Genomic DNA, 18,794 nt, shown 5'->3' with positions numbered 1-18,794 from the left:
GTTAAGATTGAACAAGTTCGGTCCATATGAGTTTGGATTTTTCACTAACCTTGTCTTGTGATTAAGGTTTTGATAAATTCACATGGATAGGAAAACATACACCATAAAATCTAAGTGTCATAAGGTTTCTCTCCGATTAATGAAAATGATGGTGAGGAAACGCTTTCACTAAGTAGATTTTAAGTAGATAACAATTGTGATATTTTCATTCTCAAAGTCGTTAGTGGAGCGTGTGTGGTTAACCGGCACACTAACATGGACTTGTGAGAAATGGAAAAAAGGTCTAAACATTATGATTACGGCATCCCTCTTTGTAATTATTTAGACACACATGTGAGCTATCTAAGGAAAGGTGTATGATTTTGATAAAGTTTTATCAAAGCATCTCGTATCAGAAATCTGAACTTTGGTATTGATTTCTAGAAGTCCAGCCAATTTCTGGATACATGTCAAAGCTAGTGGGAGCATAAGTGTTATGCTGATAATTATCATGTTAGTGGGAGCATGATTATTATGGTAGGTGTTGCAAGTTATCAATGTTAATTATAGAAAACAAAAGTTTCAATTCGTGAAGTTGCAGGGGTTGAAAAAGTTGTTTTACTATAACTAAGGGAGAGGAATTCATACTTCATTTCAAATCTAAAAGCTTAGATTGTGACATTTTAATCAAATTTAGTCATGATTACATTATTTGCGTTCTAAAATTCGATTATGATTACGACATCCATTTTTCATAAGTCGAATTATGAGAACATGGCAAATTATAAGAAATATTATAGCAAAAGACTGGTCAAGTATCGTGTCTTTATGTGAGACATCATGAATCATGTCTTGTATGCTTCAGATATAGGACTGATTGCATGTGCTATAATACTTATCCATTCTAAATTTTCCAAATGCCTAGGGCATTAAGAGGGAAAAAGGAAGAGAACTGGATATGATTGAAATGATTACGCAATTATTGAGGACAATCTGAGGATTACCAAAGATTGGTTGCTCATGGACAATTGGAAGTATGGTGCAAATTTTTGGAAGGTGCATATTCTGAAAAGAGGCAACTCTTGTTCAGAACTGATAGTCAAAATGGGAATATGGAAATGTCTCCATAGGTGGAAGTTATTCAATATGTGTAAGATTAGAAAACTTAATGCAAGAAGGATGTTCAAAGGAATGTACTTTGAATGTGAGACTTCGTTTCCATGAAATTGATCTCCATTGGAATACTTTGTAATGTTTGTTGCCAAGTCTTTGTGACTTTTGTGCATAATCATTACAAGAGGACCAATGCATATGAGTTTAAAATCTAACAGATTACAGTAAATGAAAAGAATTTGATATTCTTACATTTACGGTAAGGATTTGGATTGTGAAATGAGCATCATTGGAATCATGTTCAATTGATCTATTTCACAACGTAAGGACCATAGACAAACATAGTGTGCATACTTGGAGTATGGCATACCTATTGTTTAGAAAACATAGTGTGCATGCTTGGAGCATGGGACAACTATTGTTTTTAATTCAAGTGTTAATTTTATAAATCGAAACATTATGCAATGAATAATGTGTAATAAATATGGCGATAAATAAAAGGTGTTTCATTTATATTCATAAGTTCTGAGACCATATTGGATTCGATTATTCTTGTGTTTCACTTTGTATGTTTTGACTTCCCGAATAACTAGGTTATTCAAACTATCCACAGTCGATCATACTTTGGAAGTAGGTATTGAGGCAAGACTGTAATGAAGGGTCTATAGTTTTTCTGGGACAAAGTGGCTGTAGTGTTCATGAGACGATAATATCTTATATTCTTCAAACGGAGATGTGTGAGTTGTAGTTGCGCGTCAGTTGCACATTGACATATGTAAACGCAACTAGTAACTTGGTTGTTATAAAACATATCGTTGTGTGTAATTTGATGAGTAAGTACAAGCAAACACTTGGGTCAAAGTTTATCCATTCCTTTTACCCTTGGAGGGATAAAAGCGATACATGTGGGCCCCTTGATGATTTAGTGATGACACCCCGAAGTGCTTGGCCAAGCCTGGACTGATTTGATTTGTTCAATTAGTCAGTCGTCAAAAATCGGAAATCGGGAAACAAAAAATGGACAGGGAGAATGATTATAATCCATGTCTCAGTCCATATGATATCTAGAATGGAGGAATATATGATACCTTATCTAATGGACACGTCATTTGACTAGGTCAGAGTTCGGCAGCAGCTTTAAGAGCTACGATTGCTAGTAGGGATCTTGGAGTCATACGCAATAATAGTTTTAGACTTATCCAAGTGGGAGACTGTTGAATTAGATGTCTAAGCCCATAACTATTATTGGTATGTATTTGACCCAAGAGTAGCATGGTCCATTTGGGTTGCATGGCATCGGAACAATTGGATAGACAAAATGAGACAAAGGATACTTATGATTTATATTAATATATTATAAGTTCTAATATATTAATATGAAATCATATTATTTAATTAGTATTGATCAAGGATTAATTTAGAATTAATTTAGTGATCAAAAGGAACTAATTAAATATGGACTCTTATATAGGATGGGCCAAGTTCATTTAGGTTGGGCTAAGCTTTCATGGATAGTCCATGGAGTTTTAACCCATGGATCCTATAGAAATGAAAGGTCATGGGTATTAGAGTTTACATGAATGTAAGCCTAATCCTCCACACTATATAAAGAGGTCTCTAGTTCATGAAAGTGGCACTAGTGCATACACAAAAGAGGGCAAGGCCGATTTTCATTGAGTGAACATAAGTATTCTTCTTCTCTAGTTATTCCAAGGGTTTTTGGTGTTGTGTGAACCATTTGAGGTGCAACACTTGGGGCACTAAGCTCTTAAAGGTTCAAAACTTCAAGCTCCATCAAAAGGTATCTCATCTAACTAGAATTTTGTAGTATAGTTGCTCCATTGTATGTTAGTTAGGATGAGAACCTTGGAAAATCATATTTGCATGTATAATAGAGAAAACATGGATCCAAGGTTTCTATGGTTGCATGTACACCATAGGAGTGTTAGAATGCTCAAAACCCATGTTTTCTGTTGAGTAGAACTTACGCTCGAAGTGGGTCAAGAATTCTTCCCAGGTAAGTTGTAGTGGTTTTTTAGAACGTAAAGTGTTTCCCAACGTATTCCACTAATGGATTGTTGCACCCTTGAAGTGTCTTATAACTTAGTTGGTTTGCAACTTTCCCGTGCAACCGCATGTGATGAAATCTAGCTCCATTTCTGTGACAACCCAAAATTTCTATTATGTACAACCATTCACTTCAATAGGAGTCAAAAACTGTTTCTTCTAATTTTCAAGCTTTTTGGAATAAGTTTGAGTATTTTAAGATTAGTACTTCAGGAGATATCAGGAGAGAGGATGCCCTAGGGTTTATTGTGCAACAATATTATTCCAAGAATCCAAGAGTTTGGAGTTTACGGCCTAAACAAAGGTGTTTACGGCCGTAAACCCTAAAAGGGGGTATAAATATGACACTTAGTCATATTTTACCATTTTTCACATTTTCAAGATCCAAATCTCAATTCTCTCTCAAGTATCATCCAACATTTCTTCAAGATCTTCAACTTGTAAGTGTTTCTTACCCTAATAAGTTTATATATACCTTAATCTAGTGATCTAACATGATTCCATCCGTGAAATCATTCCAAAAGTGTAGATCTTCAAGTTTCACCCAGAACACCAAGAACACACACTAGTGTTCTTGGACTTTTAGCACCTTTTCAAGCTTCTACCTAGTAAGTACTTCTATCCTAGAGTATTATAGAGCTTGTTACACTTCTAAACATCAAGAAAACACCCAAGAAACCAAGGATCAAAGGTGTTTACGGTCCAAGATGTTCTTGGACCGTAAACCCCAAAAAGGGTGCCAAAGTGTGCCCTAGTCCCTTCTAAGCCTTGGAAAATAGCCTAGATCCATTCCTTGGTGTGCTTAGTACCTGAAAACATCAAAAGACCATAAACCATTTGGGTTTACGGCCGTAAACCCAAAGGGAAATGGTCCAAGGACCGTAAACTCCTAAAAGGAGTGAAATGGTGCCCTAATCTCTTCCTAAGGCTTAAACATGAAGTAGGAATGCTTCTTGTGATCTTTAAGGCTTCAAAACACAAAATGGTCAAAGAAACATGAGTTTATGGCCGTAAACTCATGGGTTTACGACCGTAAACTCAATGAGTTATGGTCACAAAACCGTAAACTCCAATAAAGGGTCCCCTTGAACCCTAAACTCAATAGCAATGTCCTACAACACTTAGATGCAATCCTTAGGACTTTGAGCACATAAATAAGGTGTTTTACATATCCTAGGATGTCTTAACTTTGTTAATTAGTTGTTTAAAGACTAATTGGATACATATATGTGATATTATATGTTAACTAGGATCATCGTGTGTGTACAAGTCTTCACTTGACACCTAGCATCCTATACATTCCGTTCATCCAAACCACTCACTACAGGTGAGTTCATACCCCTTAATTAACCTTTTAAATGTTTTTAAATGCTTTTATGGGGGGGAATACAAGTTGAACTATTATAGTTATTATATCAATCACATGTGATTAATAACTACCAAACAAGTGGATTTCTTACTTTTCAAACTGTGTTATCAAACTGTTTTACTTCAAACTGTTTTACAAACTGTTTTACATACCAAATACTTTTATTAAACTCTTTTAACTTATATTCTATGTATCTATATGGATATAATTATATAAGTAGGATTGAAAGGACTTAGGACTGATACCTCACCTTACTTCCTGTTCCTTGTTTGGTTGTCGACTTAGGGTATTCAGGTTATTTGTCCGAAGGTCGTTTGAATCCTAGTTATATATCATGTATATGTGTGTAGATATAAAAGGTTACTTCTTTCATTCAGTTCAATGCCTTTGGGTAGCAAAGGTATACAAACATGTTCATATACACAAACAACATTACTAGTAAACTATAATAGGTATAGTTTAGGAAGATACTATTACTAGAACAATGAAACATACAATGAGTCAGTTCATTCATGAGTAATACATAGTGATGAGAAACAAACATAATACATAGTGATGAGAAACAAACATAATACATAGTGATGAGAAACTAACATAATACATAGTGATGAGAAACAAACATAATATACAGTTATGAGAAACAAAACATACAGGCTAGACAGAGAAAGAACACACAATACAGCTAGCACATACATATACATATAAATATACATTACTTACAGTTATGTGAGCCACTTAACGGGGGCATGGCACTACCTGTCATGACCCGTTTTGTATCCAGAATCTCCTTAAGCGGAGAGCGTATGAGTTTGTGTATAGATCTATACTGGATTGACTATCCTACACCTTGCTGCTCGCTACAGTGGGACTTACAAGTCTACGGGTGCCAAACGTCATTTCTTACGACGTCTTATATCGTTGTTTTTCTATAGAGTCGGTAGCAGGATACAGGCCGATCACATGCTACTTTAAATAACAATTGGTTGAAAGTAATTAGTACAGCAGTAGTTACTTAATACAACACTACAGTACTATTTCATTTTCGCTTTACATTTACTTTATGATATCCACACAATAAACAATAATGTAGAAACTATATTTTTGGTTAATGATAGTCAGATTTGGGAAAATACGTACTCTTACAAGAGACACACATACATACACTAGATGCCTTGGTAGAAGGCTACTTTTAGTAGGAAACATAGGGTTTTCTAGGAGAGTTCAAACAATTACAAACTTTTACAAAACTTATACATTACAGACTTACAAACACTTTCATACAAATGCAGACACTAATATACTTATGAACTCACCAGCTTTAAAGCTGATAAACTCTTTCAAAATAACTTGTATTCTCAGGTCGCCAATAGACAGGTACCGGAGCCAGGTTTTTGAGAAGATGGAGCTCGTTCAAGACTCATCTTTTATTTTGATGTATATTTTTGGTGTCTATAAAACTTGACAGAACACACCTGTATTAAATTATATTATTAATGCAATGGATGATGTTGTTGCTTGTTTACTACTTTGCATTGTTGTGATACTGTACATGACGTCCTCCACCCCCGAACGTTTCCGCCGTTCCGGTTTTGGGGTGTGACAGATTGGTATCAGAGCATTGTTTATAGTGAATCGAGTGTATCAACCCATAAAAGATATACGAACTATAAACACAGCGGGATTAAAATACTCTGATAAAGAGTTTATACTTTTAAATAATAAAATATTTAACTAAGTATACATACCTACATTCATACTAAAATCAGTGTCACTAGGACAGAGCAAAAGTATTACAATTGTTGGACAGCACAAGTAGACTTAGAGACATATGGTCAACCCTGGGAAGATGTAGCCTGATCAACTACATTATCCAAGGAGTGATTAGCATGTGCCTAAGTATGGTTGTGAGGTTGCAACAAGTCTAAAAACTTACCAACACTACTACAACGAGAACAGTAGAACAGAACATAAACTTAAAATACTATAGGAGTATTTTGTGTGACTATTAATTACTTATCTGAGAACTAAAAAGGTCTTTATTTGTATGTCAATAGTTGCGGGGTGGATACATTAAGGTTATAGGTAACTAGGATGGCATAGACTTAGAATCTGTGATCTTTACTCTACTTCCTGTTCCTTGTTTGGTTGTGGGCTTAGAGTTAGGGTCACTTATTCGAAGGTCTATCCTGTCTAGGTTACATATGACTGGTATGCACTACGCAAATGTTGGAGTAACTGATAAAGATCATCTTATAATTATCTAGTTAGTTCGTCTATTAATTATTTCCTTATCCCTTTTCTCGCGTAGATATAATGGCTGGATTCCATCTTCCCGGAGACCCGTACTATCCCAACCACGGCAATGCAGGATGGCTGGGAGAAGAGCCAGAAGATGATCACCCAATCCCTTTGGATGATCACAAAGCTGAAGGCTTTTCTGATGGTTCTGACTCAGAGCCTGAAGTCAACAACCAACCCCCAGCTGCTCAAGACCCAAACCTGAATCCTCGTCCAGCATTTCAAGGACCTATACCTCTGTGGGCCACAAACTTGAATAGATGGAGTCAGGAACAGGGCCAACCCATACCCTACAATGGAGACAGAAGCTTCTACAACCTCACCGAGGGAGGTTCAGCTGACAGGGTCCTACCCATCATGGTTCGAAGGATTTCTCGGAACACTGAGCAAGGTCGAGCAGCTATCGACCGAGTCATGGAGATTGACGCCAACTCTGGCATTAACACAGTCCGCATTCGCCAAGCTGAAGTCAGGGAACTTCGAGCTCAGCAAGCAAGATCTGATAGGCGCGTGAGAGACATAGAACGTCTTCTGTCGGAGTCAAGAACTCACTCTAGTAGTTCTCGTCGCCGTTAGAGTCTCATCGACTTCTCTTTTGGATGTAACCTAGTTAGTGTAAAAACTCTAGTCTAATTTCCTATCCTTGTAAATCTTAGACCCGTTAGGTCTTGATTAGGTAGTAGTTTGTCAAAATTTTCCATCTTGGTTGATGTAAGACCTACTTCTAGGTCATTTTTCCCAAACTCATTACATCTGTAATTCCAGTATTATTGACAGATATCTAATCTTATGGAAATCAATATCCAATTGCTATCATCTGTTAGTACTAGATCTTCATTCAATCATACTATTCAATCGTGCTATTCAATCGTGCTATTCAATTGTGCTGTTGGGCTATGGAGAGTTAGTCCATGAGTCATTTTCATCAAATTCCCTTTTAAATTCTTATCAATACCTTCATGTTTCTAATCTTATAGTTGAAAAATGCCTCCTCGTAAATCTACAAGACGTGATCCTCCCGTACCAACACCACCTGCTCCTCAATTCGACACGGCAGCCCTGAATGTTGCTGTAGCTGCCGCTGTGGCTACAGCCATGGCACAATATCATTCTTCTGGTTCCACTGGAGGGGGAACCCCTGTCCTATCTACTCATGGTGAAATCCTTGTGCGCTCCAGAGAGTGCTCCTACAAGGACTTCACAAACTGCAAGCCATTGTCCTTTAAGGGGACTGGCGGAGTCATTGCCCTCTCGCAATGGTTCTAAAAGATAGAGTCGGTCTTTGAGATCTGCTCATGCCCGGAGGGAAGCAAAGTCAAATTTGCTGCTTGTACCTTTGAGGCAAAAGCCCTAACATGGTGGAATAGCCATGTCAAGTCACTATCCCTTATAGTGGCAAATGCTATGGGCTGGGAAGCTCTGAGAGAACTAATGGTTGAAGAGTACTGCCCGAGGGGCGAAATCCAAAAGCTAGAGGAAGAACTGTGGAGCCTAACCATGAAGGGCTCCAACATAGTCTCCTACACCGCCAGATTCTGTGAACTGGTGGCCCTCTGTCCCAACATGGTTCATACAGAGGGGAAGAAGATTGAAAGATACATATGGGGGCTGGTGCCTCCATTCCAGGGAAATGTTTTGGCTTCAAACCCCACTACATTCGATAGTGCCAAGCGATTGGCACAACGGCTTATAGACCATGGGGTTCATACCCCGGCCACAACATCAAACCTGGCCATCTCGGAACCCGCCAGAACCACTGATTCCAAGCGGAAGTTTTGGGATGACAAGAGAAAGACGAAGGCTGCCAAAAAGCAGCAGGTCGTGGCAGTTCATGCTGCGATAGCACCTACCGCTGCTGCTCCGGTAAAGCAGTACGCAGGAAGTTTGCCAAAGTGCAACAAATGCAACTTCCACCACGTCGGTGCCTGCCGGGAAATGCAGTGTTTGAACTGCAACAGGAAGGGGTACACTGCCCGTTTCTGCAAAGCTCCGGCTAGGCCAATCAACCAAGTCCTCGGCACAGGAGTGGGCCAAGCTTGCTACGGTTGTGGCGAGGTAGGCCACTACAAAAGGAACTGCCCGAAGGCAGGGAATGCCGGTGGAGTGGCAAGAGTTCTGGCCATTGGCCACGAGGAAGCGGTTGCCGACCCCACAGTGGTCACTGGTACGTTTCTCCTCGATAACTCTTATGCATGCATTCTGTTTGATAGTGGAGCGGAGAGGAGTTTCGTGAATCAAAAATTTGCTCATTTACTTAAGCAAAAATCACGAACACTTAAAGAACCGTTCACTGTAGAAATGGCTAATGGAAAGACAGAGAGCACTAGCAGTATATACATAAGGTGTACCCTAACTTTAGATGGCCATTCTTTTTCAATCGATCTCATGCCGGTCTCAATTAAAAGTTTCGACGTCATTATTGGCATGGATTGGTTGACTCTTCATCGTGCCGACATCATGTGTTACGAAAAGGCTGTACGCCTTAATCTGCCGTCTGGCGAAACTCTAGTAGTATATGATGACAAACCCGGCACGAACCTTCGTATCATCTCGAGCATTCAAGCTCAGAAATTCTTGCAAAAGGAATGTCGCGCATTCCTTGCTCATGTGGTCGATGTGAGTCAAGAAACGAAAGACATTCAGAACATTCCAGTAGTACGCGACTTTCCCAACATCTTTCCAAAAGAACTCCCAGGATTACCTCCGCAACGTCAAGTCGAGTTCAGAATCGACTTAGTTCCAGGGGCTACCCCAGTAGCCAAATCGCCCTATCGTCTAGCACCTGCAGAGATGCAAGAACTGTCCTGTCAACTTAACGAACTGCTCAGCAAGGGCTTTATAAGACCAAGCTTCTCACCCTGGGGAGCTCCAGTCTTTTTCGTCAAGAAGAAAGACGGATCGTTTCGTATGTGCATCGACTACAGGGAGCTCAACAAACTGACCGTCAAAAATTGTTATCCTTTGCCTCGTATTGACGATTTATTTGACCAACTTCAAGGGGCGAACTTCTTTTCAAAAATCGACTTAAGGTCCGGATATCACCAACTACGAGTGCTAGGGGAGGATGTTCCAAAGACAGCCTTCCGAACTCGTTATGGGCACTACGAATTCTAGAGATTCCGTTCGGATTAACAAACGCTCCCGCGGTATTCATGGACTTAATGAATAGGGTGTGTCGTCCTTACTTGGATCAGTTCGTCATCGTCTTTATCGATGACATACTTATCTACTCTCGTAGTGAGGAGGAGCATAGTCAACATCTGCGACTAGTCTTAGAAACCCTGCGTGCGGAGAAGCTTTATGCGAAGTTCTCGAAATGCAAATTTTGGATCCGAAGAGTCGAATTCTTAGGGCACGTGGTTAGCAAAGAGGGAATACACGTGGACCCTTCCAAAATTAAAGCCATTGAGAGCTGGTCAGCACCGAAGACGCCTACTGAAATTCGTCAATTTCTAGGCCTCGCTGGCTACTATCGCAGGTTCATTCAGAACTTTTCCCGCATTGCGAAGCCTCTTACGACACTGACCCAGAAGGGTGTGGCCTTTGACTGGGAAGAGAAGCAGGAGAGAGCGTTCCAAACGCTCAAGCGAGCCTTGTGCACCGCACCAATACTATCCCTCCCCGAAGGGATAGAAGACTTCGTTGTCTATTGTGATGCGTCAAATCAAGGACTCGGATGTGTTCTGATGCAGCGAGGTAAGGTCATCGCCTATGCCTCGAGACAGCTAAAGACACATGAGGTCAACTACACTACCCACGATCTTGAGCTAGGAGCAGTTGTGTTTGCTCTGAAGATCTGGAGACACTACCTGTACGGTACAAAAAGCACTATCTTTACAGACCATAAAAGCCTACAACACATATTCGACCAGAAGGAACTCAACATCAGACAACGACGGTGGGTCGAGCTACTCAGTGATTACGAATGCGAAATTCGTTATCATCCGGGTAAAGCCAACGTAGTAGCTGACGCCCTGAGTCGGAAAGAATATTCTGGTCGTAGAGTCAAATCATTGACTATGACTATCCATTTGCACTTGTCCACACAGATTAAGGAGGCTCAACTCGAAGCTTTGAAACCTGAAAATGTGGCGGGTGAATCCTTGAGAGGGATGGATAAGAACTTGGAGGTTAAGGGTGGCGGAGCTTATTATTTCATGGATCAGATCTAGACCCCGAAACTTGGTGGTTTCAGAGACTTGGTCATGAACGAGGCGCACAACACTCGTTATTTCGGCCACCCAGGTTCAGATAAGATGTATATGGATCTTAAAAAGCTATATTGGTGGCCTAACATGAAAGCAGGTATTGCTACCTCCGTGAGTAAATGCCTTACTTGCGCCAAGGTCAAGGTCGAATACCAGAAACCCTCCGGTCTACTACAACAGCCAGAGATACCGGAATGGAAGTGGGAGCGGATCACTATGGACTTCATAACCAAGTTGCCCAAGACAACGGGTGGACTTGATACCATATGGGTCATCGTCGATAGATTGACCAAGTCCACACACTTCCTGCCTATCAATGAAACAGACAAGATGGAGAAGCTTAAAAGAACTTACATTAGGGAGATTGTACGACTGCACGGTGTTCCCATATCCATTATCTCGGACAGAGATAGTAGATTCACTTCGAGGTTCTGGAAGTCACTACAAAGTTCCCTAGGAACTAGGCTGGACATAAGTACAGCCTACCATCCACAGACAGACGGGCAAAGTGAGAGGACTATCTAAACCTTGGAAGATATGTTGCAAAGCCTGTGTGATCGAATTTGGGAAAGCATGGGATACTCATTTACCCCTTGTCGAATTTTCCTACAACAACAGTTATCACACGAGCATAAAGGCTGCTCCATTCGAGGCCCTCTATGGCCGAAAGTGCAGATCCCCTCTGTGCTGGGCTGAGGTGGGTGATACCCAGTTAGCTAAAGGACGAGTTCCTGAAAGCACTCTCACAGGTCCGGAGATCATTCGGGAAACGACAGAGAAGATCGTTCAAATTCATGAACGATTGAAAGCCTCTAGAGACCGACAGAAAAACTACGCTAATAAACGAAGGAAACCGTTGGAATTCCAGGTGGGCGGCCATGTTCTATTGAAGGTCTCACCCTGGAAGGGCTTGATACGCTTCGGAAAGCGTGGAAAGCTAAATCCAAGGTACATAGGGCCTTTCGAGATTCTCGCAAGAATCGGCCCTGTAGCTTACAAACTTAACTTACCACGCGAACTTAGTAATGTACATTCTACTTTCCACGTCTCGAACTTGAAAAAGTGTCTGTCCGACGAGACTCTTGTAATCCCACTCGACGAGATCGAGATGAACGAGAGCCTCAACTTCGTGGAAGAACCTGTAGAGATCATGGACTGGGAGGTCAAGCAAACGAAACAAAGCCGTATCCCGATAGTGAAGGTTCGCTGGAACGCCAAGCGAGGACCTGAATTCACTTGGGAACGAGAGGATCAGATGAAACTGAAATATCCTCGTCTTTTTACTTAGTTATTTGTAACTACTTATTTGCTTAAATTCTAATTTCGGGACGAAATTCCTTCTAACGGGGAGATGATGTGACAACTCGAAATTTCTATTCTGTATAACCATTCACTTCAATAGGAGTCAAAAACTGTTTCTGCTAATTTTCAAGCTTTTTGGAATAAGTTTGAGTATTTAAAGATTAGTACTTCAGGAGATATCAGGAGAGAGGATGCCCTAGGGTTTATTGTGCAACAATATTATTCCAAGACTCCAAGAGTTTGGAGTTTACGGCCTAAACAAAGGTGTTTACGGCCGTAAACCCTAAAAGGGGGTATAAATATGACACTTAGTCATATTTTACCATTTTTCACATTTTCAAGATCCAAATCTCAATTCTCTCTCAAGTATCATCCAACATTTCTTCAAGAGCTTCAACTTGTAAGTGTTTCTTACCCTAATAAGTTGATATATACCTTAATCTAGTGATCTAACATGATTCCATCTGTGAAATTATTCCAAAAGTGTAGATCTTCAAGTTTCACCAAGAACACCAAGAACACACACTAGTGTTCTTGGACTTTTAGCACCTTTTCAAGCTTCTACCTAGTAAGTACTTCTATCCTAGAGTATTATAGAGCTTGTTACACTTCTAAACATCAAGAAAACACCCAAGAAACCAAGGCTCAAAGGTGTTTACGGTCCAAGATGTTCTTGGACCGTAAACCCCAAAAAGGGTGCCAAAGTGTGCCCTAGTCCCTTCTAAGCCTTGGAAACTAGCCTAGATCCATTCCTTGGTGTGCTTAGTACTTGAAAACATCAAAAGACCATAAACCATTTGGGTTTACGGCCGTAAACCCAAAGGGAAATGGTCCAAGGACCGTAAACTCCTAATCTAATGGTCCAAGGGAAATGGTCCAAAGGGAAATGGACAGAGAGAATGATTATAATCCATGTCTCAGTCCATATGATATCTAGAATGGAGGAATATATGATACCTTATCTAATGGACACGTCATTTGACTAGGTTAGAGTTCGGTGCCCTAATCTCTTCCTAAGGCTTAAACATGAAGTAGGAATGCTTCTTGTGATCTTTAAGGCTTCAAAACAAAAAATGGTCAAAGAAACATGAGTTTACGGCTGTAAACTCATGGGTTTACGACTGTAAACTCAATGAGTTATGGTCACAAAACCGTAAACTCCAATAAAGGGTCCCCTTGAACCCTAAACTCAATAGCAATGTCCTACAACACTTAGATGCAATCCTTAGGACTTTTAGCACTTAAATAAGGTGTTTTACATGTCCTAGGATGTCTTAACTTTGTTAATTAGTTGTTTAAAGACTAATTGGATACATATATGTGATATTATATGTTAACTAGGATCATCGTGTGTGTACAAGTCTTCACTTCACACCTAGCATCCTATACATTCCGTTCATCCAAACCACTCACTACAGGTGAGTTCATACCCCTTAATTAACCTTTTAAATGTTTTTAAATGCTTTTATGGGGGGGAATACAAGTTGAACAATTATATTTATTATATCAATCACATGTGATTAATAACTACCAAACAAGTGGATTTCTTACTTTTCAAACTGTGTTATCAAACTGTTTTACTTCAAACTGTTTTACAAACTCTTTTACATACCAAATACTTTTATTAAACTCTTTTAACTTATATTCTGTGTATCTATATGGATATAATTATATAAGTAGGATTGAAAGGACTTAGGACTGATACCTCACCTTACTTCCTGTTCCTTGTTTGGTTGTGGACTTAGGGTATTCAGGTTATTTGTCCGAAGGTCGTTTGAATCCTAGTTATATATCATGTATATGTGTGTAGATATAAAAGGTTACTTCTTTCATTCAGTTCAATGCCTTTGGGTAGCAAAGGTATACAAACATGTTCATATACACAAACAACATTATTAGTAAACTATAATAGGTATACTTTAGGAAGATACTATTACTAGAACAATGAAACATACAATGAGTCAGTTCATTCATGAGTAGTACATAGTGATGAGAAACAAACATAATACATAGTGATGAGAAACAAACATAATACATAGTGGTGAGAAACAAACATAATACATAGTGATGAGAAACAAACATAATACATAGTGATGAGAAACAAACATAATACATAGTGATGAGAAACAAACATAATACACAGTTATGAGAAACAAAACATACAGGCTAGACAGAGAAAGAACACACAATACAGCTAGCACATACATATACATATACATATACATTACTTACAGTTATGTGAGCCACTTAAAGGGGGCATGGCACTACCTGTCATGACCCGTTTTGTATCCAGAATCTCCTTAAGCGGAGAGCGTATGAGTTTGTGTATAGATCTATACTGGATTGACTATCCTACACCTTGCTGCTCGCTACAGTGGGACTTACAAGTCTACGGGTGCCAAACGTCATTTCTTACGACGTCTTACATCGTTGTTTTTCTATAGAGTCGGTAGCAGGATACAGGCCGATCACATGCTACTTTAAATAACAATTGGTTGAAAGTAATTAGTACAGCAGTAGTTACTTAATACAACACTACAGTACTATTTCATTTTCCCTTTACATTTACTTTATTATATCCACACAATAAACAATAATGTAGAAACTATATTTTTGGTTAATGATAGTCAGATTTGGGAAAATACGTACTCTTACAAGAGACACACACACAGACACTAGATGCCTTGGTAGAAGGCTACTTTTAGTAGGAAACATAGGGTTTTCTAGGAGAGTTCAAATAATTACAAACTTTTACAAAACTTATACATTACAGACTTACAAACACTTTCATACAAATGCAGACACTAATATACTTATGAACTCACCAGCTTTAAAGCTGATAAACTCTTTCAAAATAACTTGTATTCTCAGGTCGCCAATAGACAGGTACCAGAGCCAGGTTTTTGAGAAGATGGAGCTCGTTCAAGACTCATCTTTTATTTTGATGTATATTTTTGGTGTCTATAAAACTTGACAGAACACACCTGTATTAAATTATATTATTAATGCAATGGATGATGTTGTTGCTTGTTTACTACTTTGCATTGTTGTGATACTGTACATGACGTCCTCCACCCCCGAACGTTTCCGCCGTTCCGGTTTTGGGGTGTGACAATTTCCAAAATCTAGGCCATCAATCCAACTGGATCCTCTTTCCTGTTAAATGATGATGGCTTGTAACTCGTGAACTCCTTGTACTTTCAGTAGACTCTAGGTTTATCATTCCTTCGGATCTCTGAGTCTTCCGGATGAGAGAGTGGTCCTTGATGACTTTCTGAGTCATCGTTCCCTTCCTGAACTATTGTTAGACAAGATGAAACTGATCCATTGTTGAGTCATTCAGCGACTATTTGTTCGTTGATTATTGGCGCACTTCCTCTAGCATTCACTTACTCATGAGTTAGGAGATCCATAAACTCGTGCCATTGTTGATCTAGCATGTTCTACATCATCAATCAAACTTCAACCATCGAGAACTAATCAGCTCATTCCCTGATGTTTTGAGGTGTTGGACCTCCTTATTTATTAACGACTCTACCGCTCCTTGTGATCGTCATGATGTTCTATACCCATAGGTTCGAGTATTTTAATATAGTAATCTTTTTCTTACTATATATAATCACTTATTTAGCACCTAATAAGGCATTTTAGTAATGAAGACATCTCCCTATAGTATGCTAGTGTACATGACTATAGAAATTTTGGCATCTATCCTAAAGCATGTTACCATATAAATCATTTAGCACATAATAGCAATTAAGACACATTCCATAAAGTATTATAGTGCTTGTATCAATTTTGGTATACTATCTACAATAAAATGGGCATTCACCTCACAATCATTGCTTATCATTCTAAGTTTAAGTCTAGGAATACTAAAAATTCCTAGTTCTCTTAAACTAATGCTATGATACCAACTATGACATCCCTAATTTTCTCGGCCAAAAAATACCATTTTATATATGTTTATTTTAAAATAGAGTATTCTTTAAATTGCATAATTTTTCCCATAAAAAGTATCTCCGAAGAAATGTTTTTCATTGATTTACTAACACTTGGGACATCATAACTGATACAAGAAACATAAGCATAAACATAGTTATTACAAGCCTTACAACATCTTTTATACTATGACCTATATTTCCTCGAATCTCTCACCGAGTCCAAACATCATTATTTTGGTACTGCTTCCTGTGATACAAAGAAACTAAGTGGGTTAGGTTGGGAAACCTGGTGAGTACATAGGGTTTTCAACCCACAATAATATAATTAACTTATGTTGAATTATCTATTTCACATCAAACAATTAAACCAATTACTCATCCCCGTTTTTTTATATATTCATCTCTATGGATCTATTCTAAGGATAATAGTCAACATCACAATTTCTTATATGGATATGGACCTCTCCTAAGGATCATCGCTAACATCGCATATATATTACTGCTTTGGAGGTTTCTCTGCAACACATGTCAATAAAGTACATCGCATGAACAAGTAGTCCATCACTTATAGGTTGTGAACCTGCCAGTGTTCCACTGGACCGTTTAGAATGGTACGTGGTCGTCATCTATACTCTGTTGGATGAGTACATCGCAATCATCGCACGTAAAATTCATGGCATCTCCTAATCATCCCTAATCTCCCATCTCTCATTGCCCATATTTACCCGGTATATATATATATATATATATATATATATATATATATATATATATATATATATATATATATATATATATATATATATATATATATATATATATATATATATATATAAGTACAAAAACACTTAAATAATTAAATAGAGTAAAATCATGTCATATAGGTTAATCTAACACATGATACTGATAATATGTATACAAGGCATTTAATTATCTAAATACTTCATATTTATGTGCAAGATGAACGTAACTATGCTCTCACCTGACAAAAGTAGGTGATTTGAGGTTAGGGCAACGCTTCGCCTTAATACTTTATCCTTTCAAAAGACCTAGATTAAAATAGCACTAAGTCTTTGTTTATTTTCTTATTGCTTGTGACTATGACGATGATAGTATAAATTCAGGAGAGTATCTCTGCGGAGAAGTTGGCGGAGGTATACATTAGGGAGTTTGTAGCACGGAATGGGGTGTCGATTTTGGTGGTTTCAGACAGGGATGTTCGGTTTACTTCCAGATTTTGATAGAGGTTCCATGAGGAGTTGGGTACTCATCTCCATTTCAGCACGACATTCCATCCGCATACTGAAGGTCAGAGCGAGTGGAATATTCAGACCTTGGAGGATATTCTTCGGGCGTGTGTTTTGGATTTCATTGGGAGTTGGGATATGTATCTTCCGTTAGCGGAATTTTCGTATAACAACAACTATCATGCAGGTATCGATCGACCTCCTTTTGAGATGCTCTATGGGAGGAAATGTAGGACCCCGATTTTTTAGGGTGAGGTCGGTCAACGAGTCATGGGGAGTACTAAGGTGGTACTCAAGAACATTGAGTTGATTCAGCAGGTTCAGAGTAGACTCCAGACATCTCAGAGTCGGCATAAGAGTTATGCCGACAGACGCCGATCAGATCTAAAGTTCCATGTGGGGGATATGGTTCTACTGAAGGTGTCACCTTGGAAATGTGTCATCCGATTCAGAAAGTGAGGAAAGCTGGACCCCAGGTACATCGGTCCTGTCAGGGTTTCGGCTCGGGTGGGCCGGGTTGATTATCGCTTGGATCTTCCTGAGGAGCTCAGTCATATCCATAGCACGTTCCATATCTCTCATTTGTGGTAGTGTTTAGTGGATGATTCCGAAGTGGTTCAATTGGAGGATATTCAGGTGGATGGCCGCCTGAATTACATTGAGATACCAGTGGCGATTCTTGACCGGAAAACGAAAACCTTGAGGAAGAAGGTTGTTGAGTTAATGAAAGTTCAGTGGCAGCATCGCAAGGGTTCAGAATTGACGTGTGAGACGGATGATGAGATGAGGGAGCACTACCCGGACTTATCTGGAGCAGCGGACTTCGAGGACGAAGTCAGATTCAAGTGGGGGAGAATTGTAACACTCAAGTTTGGTAAGTTTCACATTTAACCCCCTTTTATTGAAAAACCTTCCATTTTGGTTCTTTAGCTAGTACACGAGGCGTTCTAAGTGGTACGCTTGGCGTACTAGCCCGATGATTGGTCTAGGATTCCACCCACGTATGCGGGGGCATACGTGGAGTACGCATGGCGTATGCAGGTCTGGGAGAACCCTAATTTTTAGGGTTTGTGTCCTAATAAACATCTTAAACCCACATCCTGGACATTTTACACCAGCCTCTATCCTCCTTGTCCTAGAGAACGAAACCCTAAGTGTGTTAGTGAGTTTTGAGCTTGGTAAAGAGGTTTTTGGTGTCTTAAGGTGAAGAAGAAGAAGAAGAGAATCCCTTGGATTGTAGATCCTCGATCACCTTCTCATTTGCAAG

The sequence above is a fragment of the Lactuca virosa genome, chromosome 8 (assembly GCF_052849685.1).
Source record: "Lactuca virosa cultivar CGN04683 chromosome 8, Lactuca_virosa_CGN04683_v6, whole genome shotgun sequence".
NCBI classification, from domain to species: domain Eukaryota; kingdom Viridiplantae; phylum Streptophyta; class Magnoliopsida; order Asterales; family Asteraceae; genus Lactuca; species Lactuca virosa.
Note: the sequence above shows the minus strand (reverse complement) of the source record.